General features: G+C 39.6%; 1 protein-coding gene across 2 annotated transcripts in view; it reads left to right on the forward strand.

The window, feature by feature from the left end:
- Positions 1-1061: 1061 nt before the first annotated feature.
- LOC109634870 (gamma-aminobutyric acid receptor subunit pi) overlaps positions 1062-13630 on the forward strand; it is a 50746-nt gene continuing 38177 nt past the window's right edge. The window contains exon 1 of one of the 2 annotated variants that reach the window (XM_020095660.2): positions 1062-1350. The gene's annotated coding sequence lies outside the window, so the exon portion shown is untranslated. Of the gene's footprint in view, positions 1351-12808; positions 12888-13630 lie in introns of those variants that run through there. The other variant, XM_020095651.2, reaches the window with a different exon arrangement.

A 13630-nucleotide genomic window follows, 5' to 3' on the forward strand; every position in this document is an offset into this window, starting at 1 on the left:
CAAAGACGTCACATTCACACACTATGAGTTTCATGAGTCTTTTCATTTCATCAGGTTTTCTCTTTTCCTTTCGTAGGTATTGTCACTGCCCTCTCCAATCAGCCAATCACATGCTTCCTGCACCTTACGCAAGCAAGTTCAATTGCGGCTTCCGTAAATGACCCTTAGATTTTTGAGCAATACCTGCCACATTCTGGATTTTAACAGATCTTTGAAAATCTCATTTAACTTGTACATTTTATCGATATAAAATAGATTTGCTCCATTGAATGGCTCTGCCTCTTTAACATGCACAGTGTGGAGAGTATGAAGCTCCATTCTTTTTTTCTTTCCTCTACCACACTGGGGTTAGGGTCAGCTACAGAGCAGCCTACCCTGAGGTGGAAGCTAATACATCCACGTGTGGAAGAGATTCATTGTGCTGCTTAGACATGGTTCAGCTGAATGGCTGTTGGCCAACAGAAGGCCTTTAACTGCCCTCTCCCGCTTGAATGGATCATGTCTCTGTTTCTAGCTGTCTCCTGCCCTACCATACAGTGTGGGGGGGCAACAGTTATGGCACACATGTTTGCTGAGATCGGATCAGCTGCTGCCTGACTGACTGCCCTTCACTGCCCTCCAGGCGTTTTGGATGCAAGTGTTGCGGTATGCCCACGCAGAGGGAAGAGGTGAGGCCCCAGGAAGGTTGTCGACCTGCATCCATCAGACACCAACACCTTGGCACAAGGTCCTCCATCCTAACTTGCGGGCAGGCCCTTAGTCTCCTGTCCTGTATTTTTTTAGAGTCGCCTGTTCCCTCGAGAAGCTGAATAGAAAGTGTGACACTTTCAAGTGCTGCTGTCAAACATTAAACCTGCACTGAGAGGATCATTGTCACTTGACTTTATTTAACAAGTAATATATGATGACTTTATCCCACTATGGTACGTTCGATGTGAAAAATGAGCTTTGAAACAAATTAATCCTGCTTGAGGTAACTGTTTCATGAGAAGGAGACGATAAAAGACACACAAAAAAAATGGCATCGTAACACACAGCAGACACCATCATGATAGATATTCTGGGCATTCATCTTTTGAGAGTCTAAAGCAGCTGCGAGACCGCGGCGTGCGTCATTGCGCAGCGACGCATGCAGCCCACAGTGGATAATGGGAATCTGCTGACAACCAGTTGTTTGTCCGGTCATGTGTGCGCGCGGACCGGCGGGTACTCTCTTTTGAAGATAAACCTGGATGGAAGTCTCGATCACAGCAGCAGCGGTCTGACGGAGAACTCGTAACGGCACCGGACTCTGTCTTTCCCGGGATGCGCCGACGTATGTGACAGGCTCTCGGCGATCTGCGGTTCCAGGTAAAAGTTCGCGTTTAAACTTTATCACTGTGGGGGATTTTTTTTGCTTTTTAGAAAACGTTGTGGCAGATGTTGTTGTTTGCTGCGCCTGGAATGAGGACGCACGTTATGTTTCCGTGCGCTTTTTTCACCATGCGCCTCTGAATGGAGCGTGTTATCTAATGCAAGCTGGATGTTGCAACTTTGAAGTGTGGACTCATATTTTATTTTTTATTAAAGTCCGACAATCGGTGCAAGTCTTGATACAGTAATCAACCATTTCTGGCATCCCTTACGTGCATGGACTGTGCGTTCGTGCGTGTGTGCGCATCTCCTAAATTCTGCTGCTTTGAATTAATTGCGCCTGTGGAGGCTGCTGGAGCACCGGTGCGCGGATGATGTCCTTTCTTCATGTGCACGGGGTTAAGGAGGTTAACAAGTTTTTGCTTAATCATGCAAACTGCTTAAATCGTTGATAGATTTCCCCGTCAGGACCATTTTCTTTAGACATTTTAAAACGTAGGAGCGTTGATGCCTCCAAACTGAGGTCAAGCTAATAAAGCAAGCTGCAACCTTTAATTGAGCACAGAGGCGGTTTTTACTGTGATGGTTCTCAAAGTGACAAGAAGGTGAAGGTCAGGCATGAATTTAATAGTGACCCTCAGGGTGATGTGCAGCTCATAGGAAGTGGCTGTTAGTGGGATGTTTTAATTTTAACCACTACAGTCTGTGGACATTTACAAGCTGGTCTAACACTGTGTGTTTCATGGGCTACTTCTTATCAGAGGTTATGCCTCCTTTTATATGTGTTATGTAACTATACTTCTGTTGAGATAAATGAAATGTTTCAGCCCTAACATCCAGAATATTGGCATTAACTTTCATTTCCCTCACTTTCTTGATAGAAATCTGTAAATACTTAATTATGGTCATTTGTACAGGCAAGAAAAACAAAGTAAAAACAGTTGTTAGAACATAAACATTTAGAATTATCCTTTAGTAAACTCACAACTGTGCTTTTCAAGGCAACTTTAAGTGTAGAGCCAGCATAGATTTGTCAAAAAATCCTCAACCACCTGCACAACAAATATTGTATGTATATTATACAGTGCCAGTGTAGTTTAGTCTACGTACTATAGTGAGGAAATATGTTCTCTTAAAGTTCCTACCAGATCCTAGGTGCTCTATTCAGACGAATGATGCAACTACTCCTGTTGAATTGAAATGTATCATTTCATCTATGATTTTATGGGCATAGCAGTGATTAATCCTATAGCTAAAGAGGTAGTAATGTCCATTTCCTCTGAAAAATAGAGAGAAGCACTTTGGGAGCTTGAAAGAGGACTTTTCAATTAAGGGGTTTAATTGTGCTTTAGTGAGTTCCCCAATATTTCCAAATCCCTTATTTGTCTTTGTCTTTCCCTTGTGTCACTGTTGGTTCTCTTTCTATTTTAATTATGTATTATCGCATATGACACTTAGGAAAGTTTGCATGCTGTGTTTGGAAATTATGCCCCCCCCCCCAATATACTTTGACATTGCCTTTTTGTTCACACGTCTGCTTGTGTTATTTGAAAAAGCAAGAAAAATAAATGTTAAATTGTAAGAATCCGGAAAACTTTGAACGGACCCCCTGGCAGTGCCAAAGGGTTTGTGGACACCCATTTGAGAACCATTGGCCTTTATGATTGACATTCAATATCTTGCCCAAAGACACTTTGACAGGCAGTCTGGAGATGCCACGGGATCAAAATATACCCACCTTCTGCTTAGTGGGCGACCCGCTCTCCCCCCTGAGTCACAGCTGCCCCCGTCAAGTCAACAGACAAAAGCTCCCAGCAATGCTGCGGTTCTGCTGTGATTTAAAAACGGTAATTAAAATCACGCTAATGCTCGGCGAAGCCTTATGGTGTGTTTGCCCGAGTCCGCCTCTAATTTCTCAAACTATATTTACCTCAGTGATAATGCCTGTAATCAGTGGAATAAGCACAGATTGTTAGGCTTGCTTAATTTGTGCAGATTTCTTTTTTTTTGTTGTTCACTCGTTGTGTATAAACTGCCAGCTGCTTTTCAGATGCAGCTCCCACAGTGCAGGCCAGCCCTCACAAGAAGGCACAGGGAGGGAGGATGAGATTTACATAAGTAGAGTTGAGTAGAGATAATTGAAAGCCTCTATGTTATCATCAAAACACCAGAGCTGTGAGTGGTATTTTATTTCTCGCTCAAATGGACAACATGAAAAAAAAAGAAGCTACAGTCTTGAAGAGGAGATTGAAGTACTGGAGTGGGTGTGTTATTGGACGTGTGGTGCTATTGTCTTGGTTTTCAGTTCAGCTCTGTCCGTATTGATTTCCCCCCCCTCCGCTTTCTGTGCTCTGGCAAGGTAAATGGAAGCGTTGCCCTGTGTCAGTGCAACAGGAGGCTGTAATTAATCTCAGCGGTTTGTGTCAGATTTTCTAGAGCGTACCTTTTATACCAGGTGCAGAACTTACGACCCCATGCAATGATATTTTTTTTATCTTTAGTTAAAAACAACAATATATCAGGTTTGTGCGCAGACCAGGTGTGTCCTAGCAACAGCTGTGTGCATTTCTGGCTCGTTTCTAGTGGGACCTTGCTTTGACTAATGGGACCTTGCCTTGACACAGTGTCATGTGTCATCAGTAATATAATCTGATGGCTCAAGCCCTCCTGGTATTGTCTCCTCTCGAGCCATCACAATGTCCAGATGCATCTTCAGATCAACTGGTTTCCTTCAGGCTTTACGTTTCAAGGATTAGATGTGATAGAAATGTGGACAAAGCCTAGAGGTCTGGTGCTATTGGACCATGGAAGCTTTCAAGAAGTCACATACGTTATGTCTCATGGGATATTTAGGACAGGAGTCCAATGCATTAAAATGCCTCAAATTGAATCCATACTCGTCCACTGACTTCAATGTGCAAGATACAAATTATAAACAAGATACAGACCAAGTGGTATATAATACATATCTTATAGCCTGCAGTGAAAAATATAAGGCACTATATTCCACATTCTGCCCTAACATCCAGCAAATCATTGCCATAAACTTTAATCCTTCTGCCCTTCTGGATAGAAATGTGTAAAGATGAGCTGTGGTCACTATAAAAAAGAAGAAATACTTAAAACTTTTGTTAGAGCATAAACATCATCATCAGTAAACTCACTCTTGATCTTCTTCAAGGCCTTTTCTAATGTAGAGCCTGTATAAATTGCCAGTCTGTCAAAATCCTTAATCACCCTGCCAATTTGATGACTATCACTATTGAAACCTTTTTTCCCTTGACAACAAAATCTATATAATACAGTGCCCATGTATTTAATATACATACTATAGTGAGGAAGTATGTGCTCTGAAAGATAGTATCAGAGAACATACTGTCGGTGCTCTATCAAGACTAATTATATCACTACTCCTCTAAATCAAACATCTTATTTCATCCATGATTTTATAGGTATAACAGTAATTAATCCCGGCTAAAGAGGTAGTGTTAATTTCCTCTGAGAATAATAGAGAGAAGCACTTAACAATTAATGGGTTTATTAATGCTTCAGTGAGTTCTCCAATATTTTCAAATCCCTTATTTTTTGTAGCTTTCCTTAATTATGTCACTGTTGTTGCTTCTTGTATTTTATGTGATCCTAGTGTTATAAAAAAATGTGTGTGTGTGTGTATTTATGTTTGTTTTACTTTGTTATCATTACTCTATTTCCCTCTTACCTAACACGGCACGCTTTACCATAGTGGGACTATCTTATCTTATCTTTTACCCACAATCAAGTCACAGTCTATATTTATGACTTATTCATCTCTTCTGACTTCTCTTCACCCTGTGATCACTGGGAGCCAGTGCATCTTTCCCAAAGTATGTTTGAGCAGCTAAATTTCTAGCTCGTCCCAATGATAATGCAGAGTGATGGACACTAGAGACCTGTCTGGGATGATGAGAAATAGAAGTCACTCACAGGCTCAATTGAAGCTTCTAAACCCGCAGATGAAATAAGGGGGTGGGGGGAGGACTTCGCTTAGATGAAATCCGTAGGGTCCTTAATGTTTCTTAGAGACGTCGCCACAGTGCGCTTGAAAGAGAAAGTGAGGGTGTCTGTCGGGTGGTGAGCTGAGGAGTACACAGAGTTAAATCACTGTTATATAATAGAAAATGTTTTTTGACTTTGGCAAAAACCTTTACAACCCTGCAACGACAGCATCACTAAGAGACTTTGATAACAAAGACGAATCTGTTGAGACACAGTGAAATGACCCATCACTCTTACATTCATAATTCTCTTTTCTCCACTCTATTTCAGTTCTAGTGTATTTGCGGACTCTAAAGTAAAGTAAAACTAAAAGGACCTGGGCTGCAGACCGAGCACGAATGCTTTACTTACCATTCACATTTATTCTTGATTATATCATTCCTATAAACGCAGATAAGCACTTTTGTCTTTGCATGTTCTCTCCTTTTTCTTCTTCTGTCCTCTCAGTACATAGTTGTAATGTATTGTTTGTACAATAGATTGTATATAAAGATGGTATTTGTTTCGCAAAATAGTGCAAAAATATCCCATGAAATCATTTGGAAGCAGAGTCTGAGCAGTAGGGCCTGCTACTTCAAGGTCCTGCCGATACACATGGTTGACCAACCACCACTCATTCTTATCATTGCATTTCCCACGATTTTATAGCATAAAATAACAAATTAAAACCCAACTTTACTGGAAAAATGGAGAACTTGGAGAATGTGATAAGAACTACCGAAAGTGCAGTAACCATCCCTGGGGGAAAATATGTTTAATTTACATTTGTCTATGTCCTATTCACTAACATGGAAGAGAAAGGGCTTATGATCTATACTGCAACAAGCCACAAGGGGGCGATCAGGATTGGTTGGCTTCACTTTTTGGGGGCTATTATAAAGTCTATGGTCTCTACACCATGACGCTTTATAAGTGCCCAGGTCACTTAGATTATAAGGACGTGACAGCAGACAGTATCTTGTCAGTTACGTTTTCATTCTCTCTGTATATTCCTCTTTATTTCACCATACCAGATGTGTAAAACTACAACTATCATAAAGTCCTGTCTCACAAACTGTTGAAAAAAACAAATCAATCTGGCTGAGCTAAAGCTGTCTGATGATCCAGGCTCTTGACGGGAGCTGACGGTTTATGGTCTAATGCAGTTAAAATCACTAGACGAGACAGGATGATGATCTGCTCCTTTAAGCGGAACACCTGCCGAAGCAGAGGCAGAGCTGGTCCCTCGGTGAAACACATGCAGCCACAGCTGATGAAGCCTGCACAGCCGGCTAATTATGAACCAAGCAGAGTATAATGCTCAAAGACAGTAACATGGAGATGTGTTGGGATGCACTGACAGTGGATTGGTATGTGATAATGACCCTAACCACATATTCTTCTATTACTGACAATACATCTTCATCTCTTCTCTGTCAGACGTTGTCTTTTGTTTAAATACTTTACACTTTGATACACATTTCCATTTACACTGTCTTTTGTCATGCATGTTTTACATCTTATTTTGCTGACATGCTCTGTTAGAAACATTATCTATTGTACTACTGTCCGTCCTGGGAGAGGGATCCCTAACTTGTGGCTTTCTTTTTTTTGCCCCTAGTAAACATTATTTATGTTTTCTTTGGGTAGTTTTTCCTCTCTCTATTCAAATCTTAAGGGCAGAGGATCTTGCCCTGATCAAGCCCTACAGGAAAACTGTGATTTGTAAAAATGAGCTTTACAAATAAAATTTCAATCGATTGACCCGATTGAGGTACCCTCAGTCAATGCATTAAAGGTTCAGTGTGTAAGATTTAGGTGAAAGGGATCAATTGGCAATTGGCAGTAATTGAATGGAGAATAATCCTCATGATATTTTCACTAGTTTGTTTCATCTAAATTGTATGAATTGCAGTTTTCTTGACCCCAGAAAAGGTCATTTATATTTAAATACTTTATATTTACATCGAGGGGACCCTCTCTACGGAGGTCGCCATGTTTTTTACATTAGTCCAGACTGGACACACTAAACACCTTTTGAGTTTTTATGACAATTAAAGGCTACCACAGGTTCTTTTCATGTTTGGAAGGAGAGGGTGAGGTGAGGGGTGTTCAGCTGCAACATGCAATTTCATCACTAAATATCACACAATTCTACACACTGTACCTTTAAGTCAGTATCTGTAAAGAAAACTTTCAGTTTTTCCATAGTGAAACCCCATGTCGAAGAGGACTAAAGCATGTAGCCCAGCACTCCAGACTCTCAAAACCCTCTTCATGCAGAATTTTGACTCCTGCCATCATGAGGTTACCCCGGGAGGGTTAATCAAAGAGACATTTGAGATAATTTGTCCCCTCAACTGTTGGACTCTTAAACAAGCTGTAGGCCTTAGTGATATTTTTGCTCTTTTCTTTATATCAATGATGACTGCATGTTCATTTTATGTATTTATGTATTTCATGTACTCTTGTGCTGTGTGTGGGTTGTGTGTTGGATGTGTGACTACTGTTTGCAAACCAACCTGCCACTCTGGGACTATGAAGAATACCTTCACCTTAACCCAGCATCGTAGTTGTACTTCTTGTAGTATAGTGAGTGTAAGTGTACAATATATTTGCTATAAACTTCTATGTAATGCAAAACAACATGGTTAGAGAATGTCCAGAGCATTTACCCTTGATAGATGTGTTAACTGGCCCTTTTCTCAGTAAAACCAATTGTGTGTCAGAGCAAGAAGGAACAGGATTACCTATAAGACTAATGGTGTTCCTGTTAGCTACTGTACAGTGAGACAGCATGTACTGCAGCTGAGACCTGCCTTAATGAGAAGCAGCTATAATTAATGTTATTAATTATACCTGAGCATTTTCAGGTCTCACCTGTCAATGTCTGCAGTGAAAAAAAGGTTAATTACAGTTATGGAGCGCTACTGCTGCTGCTGCTGCTGCTGCTGCTGCTATTACTTCTCAGGAGTAAACTTAGTGTTTATTTTGTTGGCACAGTAATGCAGAACTTGTGAGCAAGGAAGACATTTTGTTCACAGCTGTGGTTTGGGTGTTCGCCTAATTTGTAAGCCTGAAAAACATTTTTTTTAGCATTGATAGCTAGATAAATCACTAGCTAAGAGGCGAATGTCGCTTGTCAAATATATTCTGCTTCATTTTTATTTATGGAATGCTAACATATCCTTAATAGTTCATAGCTTGTATCAGATTATAGACTGTATTTAGGGATGTACTTCTTCCCAGAAATGAAGCCAAAATATACTGGCAAACAAGTAAGAGGAGTAAGAGGTTGTGCAGTAGTGATCAGGGGATGGAACTGTGGTCATGAGGTCCCACCGAAACACAATTTGACTAATCGTAAATCAGTCTTGGCTGTCAGTCATGATGGAAACATCATGATTGACAGCCTGTTTTTATGTCATTAAATAACTGATTAAAACCAAAAAGACGACCAGACAAATGAGCACTTGAACATATACCATTGTGATAAAAACTAGAGGAAGATCTATAGTGATAAAAAAAAAAAAAACATCTTAAAGTTACTATAGGTGTTCTTGGTTTGGTTTATGTCCCATCCACGACCATGGAGGAGGCCAGATTTATGACCCATACTGCTGCCAGCCACAAGGTGGCAATCGAGAAACTTTGGCTTCACTTTTAATGAACAGTTATGCTGTCCATTTTTATATAAAAGCTATATACCAGATGTGTGCATATAAATGCATTGATATCTCTGTTGCAGCAGCCTTGGTGCTCACCTGTGAACTTAATGCAGGAAAGTTTCAATCTTATTCTGTACGTGGTTTTATGAAGAACTAGTTAAATTACTTAAAAATGTTGCCATTCAGTACGTCATGGCTCTGAGGAAAAGAAAAAGGGAGTGACCAGGAGCAGGGCTGAATTCGGATACTAGCTTGGTGGTCACAAAGGTTGACATTCTTTTGTGACTCATCCATGATGCCTGTAATAAGTACTTTGAAGAGCAATATTGGAGAGAAAAGCCGGAGAATTAGATGAAGTGACTCACATCTGCCTGATATATCTTTTTTATATTTGCCGATGCCCTTTTCAAGTCGGCTTAAAATCAAATTGTCAGTAGTTAGAGTCACTGTTGAGGGACAGGGTTCACTTTGGAGGACTAAAACCATTCCTCTCATGTTGGAGTTTTCTTCATCAGGATGGTCACTGAGCTCGGGCGCATGCCAGGAGAGACTTAAGAAACATGGGCTGAAGAGTGAACATGTATAACCTAGTTGCATAACCTGGGGCATAAAATTATGATCTCATATCCTAAAATAACATAACAAATATGTGGTACTTTGAAAACCTGGGTTAAAATAGTAAACACTCATTTCCCTGTGTTTCTGTGTGTCTGCAGTAAAGCCACAAAGGCTTATCTGAGAGCTGTGTGTAATTTATTTACTGCTGATCAAAACCTTATCCACAGACAGTGACAGATGAAGCCAAAAAATATTATTTACTGTCTGATCCTCTCACTAAAGACTTTTTTCTGTTAATTCCTCTATTTTTTCTTCTTAGTGAGTCTGTTTGATTTGAAGCCAGGTTTATAGTGTTTTGGCAAAACATAAATCAGCATCAGTCCAAAACTAATGCTACCATTTTGCTTTATAACATTGAGCTTAAATCACTCTAAAGTGGTGCTCTCTGGTGTACACGTGTGGAGCTCATTCATTCAGTCTTCTGTAACTGACGGGTCAGTGAAGAGGGACGCAGTTGTTTTCTTGGCAATAACACTGCGGAAATCTTAGCAGCAGCTCTGGATTTAAAATTCATTTTAAATTTCATATCATGGTAATGTCCCTGTTTCAGGGCGAAATGTACTGGCTCGCCTATTAAATGCTTGTCCAGCAGTTTACTTGTAGCTAGGGTTGCAAAATTTCGGGAATTTTCAAAGTTGGAAACTTTCTATGGGAATTAACGGGAATAAATCTGAAATGTACAAAATTGGAAGTTGGCCCTCAACAGGGAACTTAAATATAGTTGGGGAAATTATATTGTAGCATAATCTTAGCCAAAACAACCATATTTACTTCAGGTACACTCAATCACATGCACACAGCACACTGCTTACTGCAGGGCTATTGAGGCCACACCCCCTACATGCACTGTGCACTCCTCCATCACATGCACATCTGATTTCAACACTATTGAAGCCACACATTTGAGCCCGAGGACTATCTGAAGTCAAGTAAGTTTTGATAATGTTATGGGGTAAATATATTCGATCTATAATAGTATTGATGTTTAACTTGGAAATATTAAATAAAAATAGGTGCTAAATGTAAGCTACTTTTCATTTCATTGACCATTTAAGAGGCTACTCAACATTCATGTTTGTGTTGTTTGTTAAAGAATTGTTCATACAAGAAATAAAACTAAAGTTCGACTCAAATAAATCTGTTGAAATGTCATGTTTTTTAATTGTATTATTTTGCATGGATGTCTGCTTATGACAAAACAAAAATACTTACATTTATATTTGGATATGATCCAGTTTGTTTAAACTACCCCCAATTTACAGTTAATTCCCATAAATTCCCATAATTCTCATGGAAAGTTTCCAATTTGGAATATTTCCAAAATTCCCTACCTTAACTTCCCATGGAAAGTTTCCCGAAATTTACCGGAAATTTTCCGCTCCTTTGCAACCCTACTTGTAGCGTATGCCTCACTGACCCATGTGTAGGCAAACCAACTGTCCAGGCAGGTTAAGGATTACTTTTCAGCCAAATTTACATATGTCTTGGACCAGGGGGCTTGTGAACCATAGTGCGTTGGGCGTCCCCTTCGGCCACGCCAGGCTCCGAGCTCAGCCAACTCAGATGCTGTTGTATAGTTTTAGTTCATGCATAGTGAATAAGTGTTGCGAAAAAAAATCCATGCCGTGGGTCAGTGACTTTCTCCAGAGTCATCTTAGACGGAGGTTTGTTGGGTGTCCACCTGTCTGCTGCAGCGCACTCCGTGGTCTCTCAGAATTGTGTGTCACCGCTAGGTGTGTTGAGTCGGGAGTGAAGGGAGTAAACCCTATGACCTCTGACTTCACCTAAACCCAAATTAAATAAATAAATAAAACAACCTCCTTATGGATTTCAACAGGTCCCCATTACTCATTAAGCAGTTTTTTATTTATTTATTTGATTAGGACAATGCACATTTATCAACATATCAGCAAAAAGCATCAATATAAATATGCTGGAGTTAGCACAATTGCTAAATTTCATCCGTTGTCCTAAAGCAGGTATCATAAAAAAAACATACAGACAATACAAATGGATTAACATGTAGAAATCTTACACAAAGAAATAAGTTCTGATTCCTCACATGAGCAATACATGTTTATAAATATTAGCACAAGGGATAGGGAAAAATAGTCTTGTATAAATTAACTGTACAGTAAAACTAAAGGACCATAAGAGTGTTATTAAGAGATAGCCAGAAAGAGGGATAACTACAGGAACAACACAGTATGACCCATATAGTGCTCATGTATTCCAGCTTTTTACTGTTTGATATCTTTTAAATTTTTATTATACGAGTCTGTGAAATACAGCTTTTTCAATAATTGTTTTGTCTGCAACTAAAATATTTGGGAACTGTACCACATATAAGTAGTTTTCTTTCTGAAAAAAATGGACCCTGATGTCAGAGCACGTGTTTTTATGAATTTTCTTTTACATTAACTGTGTTACTCATGACTCATGATGCATGACAGCTGAATGAGCAGGACATCAGCAGTGAGTGTAAACTTTACATATTGCTGCAGTTGTGTCAGCATCACTCATGTCATCCTTTGCTGCTTGTTTGTGACAACATTGGCAGCAGTAACACCAACAGTGAGTGGGGCCCTACTGCATCTTTCCAATGCTTTCCCCAAATATAATCAAAGTCGATCAGTATGTAGACAATTCCTCATAGTAGTGTACAATGTACTCTGCTTAATACAGGCCATGGCTACAAATATGTCACTGGTTCACAGTTGTAGCATTGAAACATGTAAACATTGTCAGAAATATAAAATCCCCCTTGTCAGGGACCGTTCAAAAAGGCACAAGGACTAGGTGTAAAATAGGATATTTTCTTCTTAAATATTGGAAATGTTGTCAACTAAGCAATACAGAACACAAGTTTAATTCAACCAAACACAACCAAACTGAGCTGCTCAGGGAGCTGATAAAGACATGGACTAGTCCTGGACAAACACAAAGGGAGACTGTACTAACTACTTACATTAATTAACTAACAATTTAAGATATGCAAAGATAAATAACCTATCCAAAGAAACCTGTCTAAGAAGAAATGTTAGTGTTAAGCATATGATAAAAAACAGTTATTAAATTTATTAAATTATTAAATTTGAGAAATCTTAAGTCAAAGTCCCCCCCCTTTGTCAGTCTCTGATGGCCTCTTCCACTTCCTGTAGGAAGTCTTCAAAAGGCCATCTTTTCCAGGCTTCAGGTCTTTTACCAGGGGAGCTCAGTGAGACAAACAAAAAGGTAAGTGTTAGCAACAACTCAAAAGACCATGTGACAGAATGTCACGTGAAGAATTGTCAATTGTGTGAAAACAAATTAGAAAACAAACTATCACACTGAATAAAGAGTGTTACAATTGAACAAACAGGACTTTGTGTTTTGTTTTTTTGTAAATGTTTGGGTGTGAAATATGATCAAATCCAAATAAACACTAACCCTGGTGGGCAGTTGCTGATGTGGCTGCCACACCCCCACTGTCTCTCTGTATGTGGAACACATATCTTGCAAAACGTTCAACTAATCTTCCTCCCACTTGGCGTTTGTATTGTTAATGGCCCAGGGAAGTGCAAGGCCAGGTTTGGTGAGATTTAGATTTGCAATACCCTCAATATAAGGTAATACAAATTGAACAAACAGGCGACCAGAGCTCTGTAATACCAGACTGAGGCAGACAATGGTGAACTGAACGATGACGGGTGTGGCTTTCTGTCAAGGCAACAACATTCACTGAATCCAATCCCCTGCTGTTTGGCAATTTGTCTTAAAAGGAAAACATGTTTGTTTTGTGTGTGTGTGTATGTATATATATATATATATATATATATAAATATATCTATTGTAAAACAGCAGTCTAGTTAGACTACTATACGTTCAGTACAGGCCTGGTGGTATTATATATTTCTTTAGCTCAGCTTACCTTCCGCAGTGATGGGGTCTCTGTGGTTAAGTCATTCTGGTCTCTGAAGGTTTTCTGTCTGCTTTCA

The sequence above is a fragment of the Paralichthys olivaceus genome, chromosome 14 (assembly GCF_024713975.1).
Source record: "Paralichthys olivaceus isolate ysfri-2021 chromosome 14, ASM2471397v2, whole genome shotgun sequence".
Lineage (NCBI taxonomy): Eukaryota > Metazoa > Chordata > Actinopteri > Pleuronectiformes > Paralichthyidae > Paralichthys > Paralichthys olivaceus.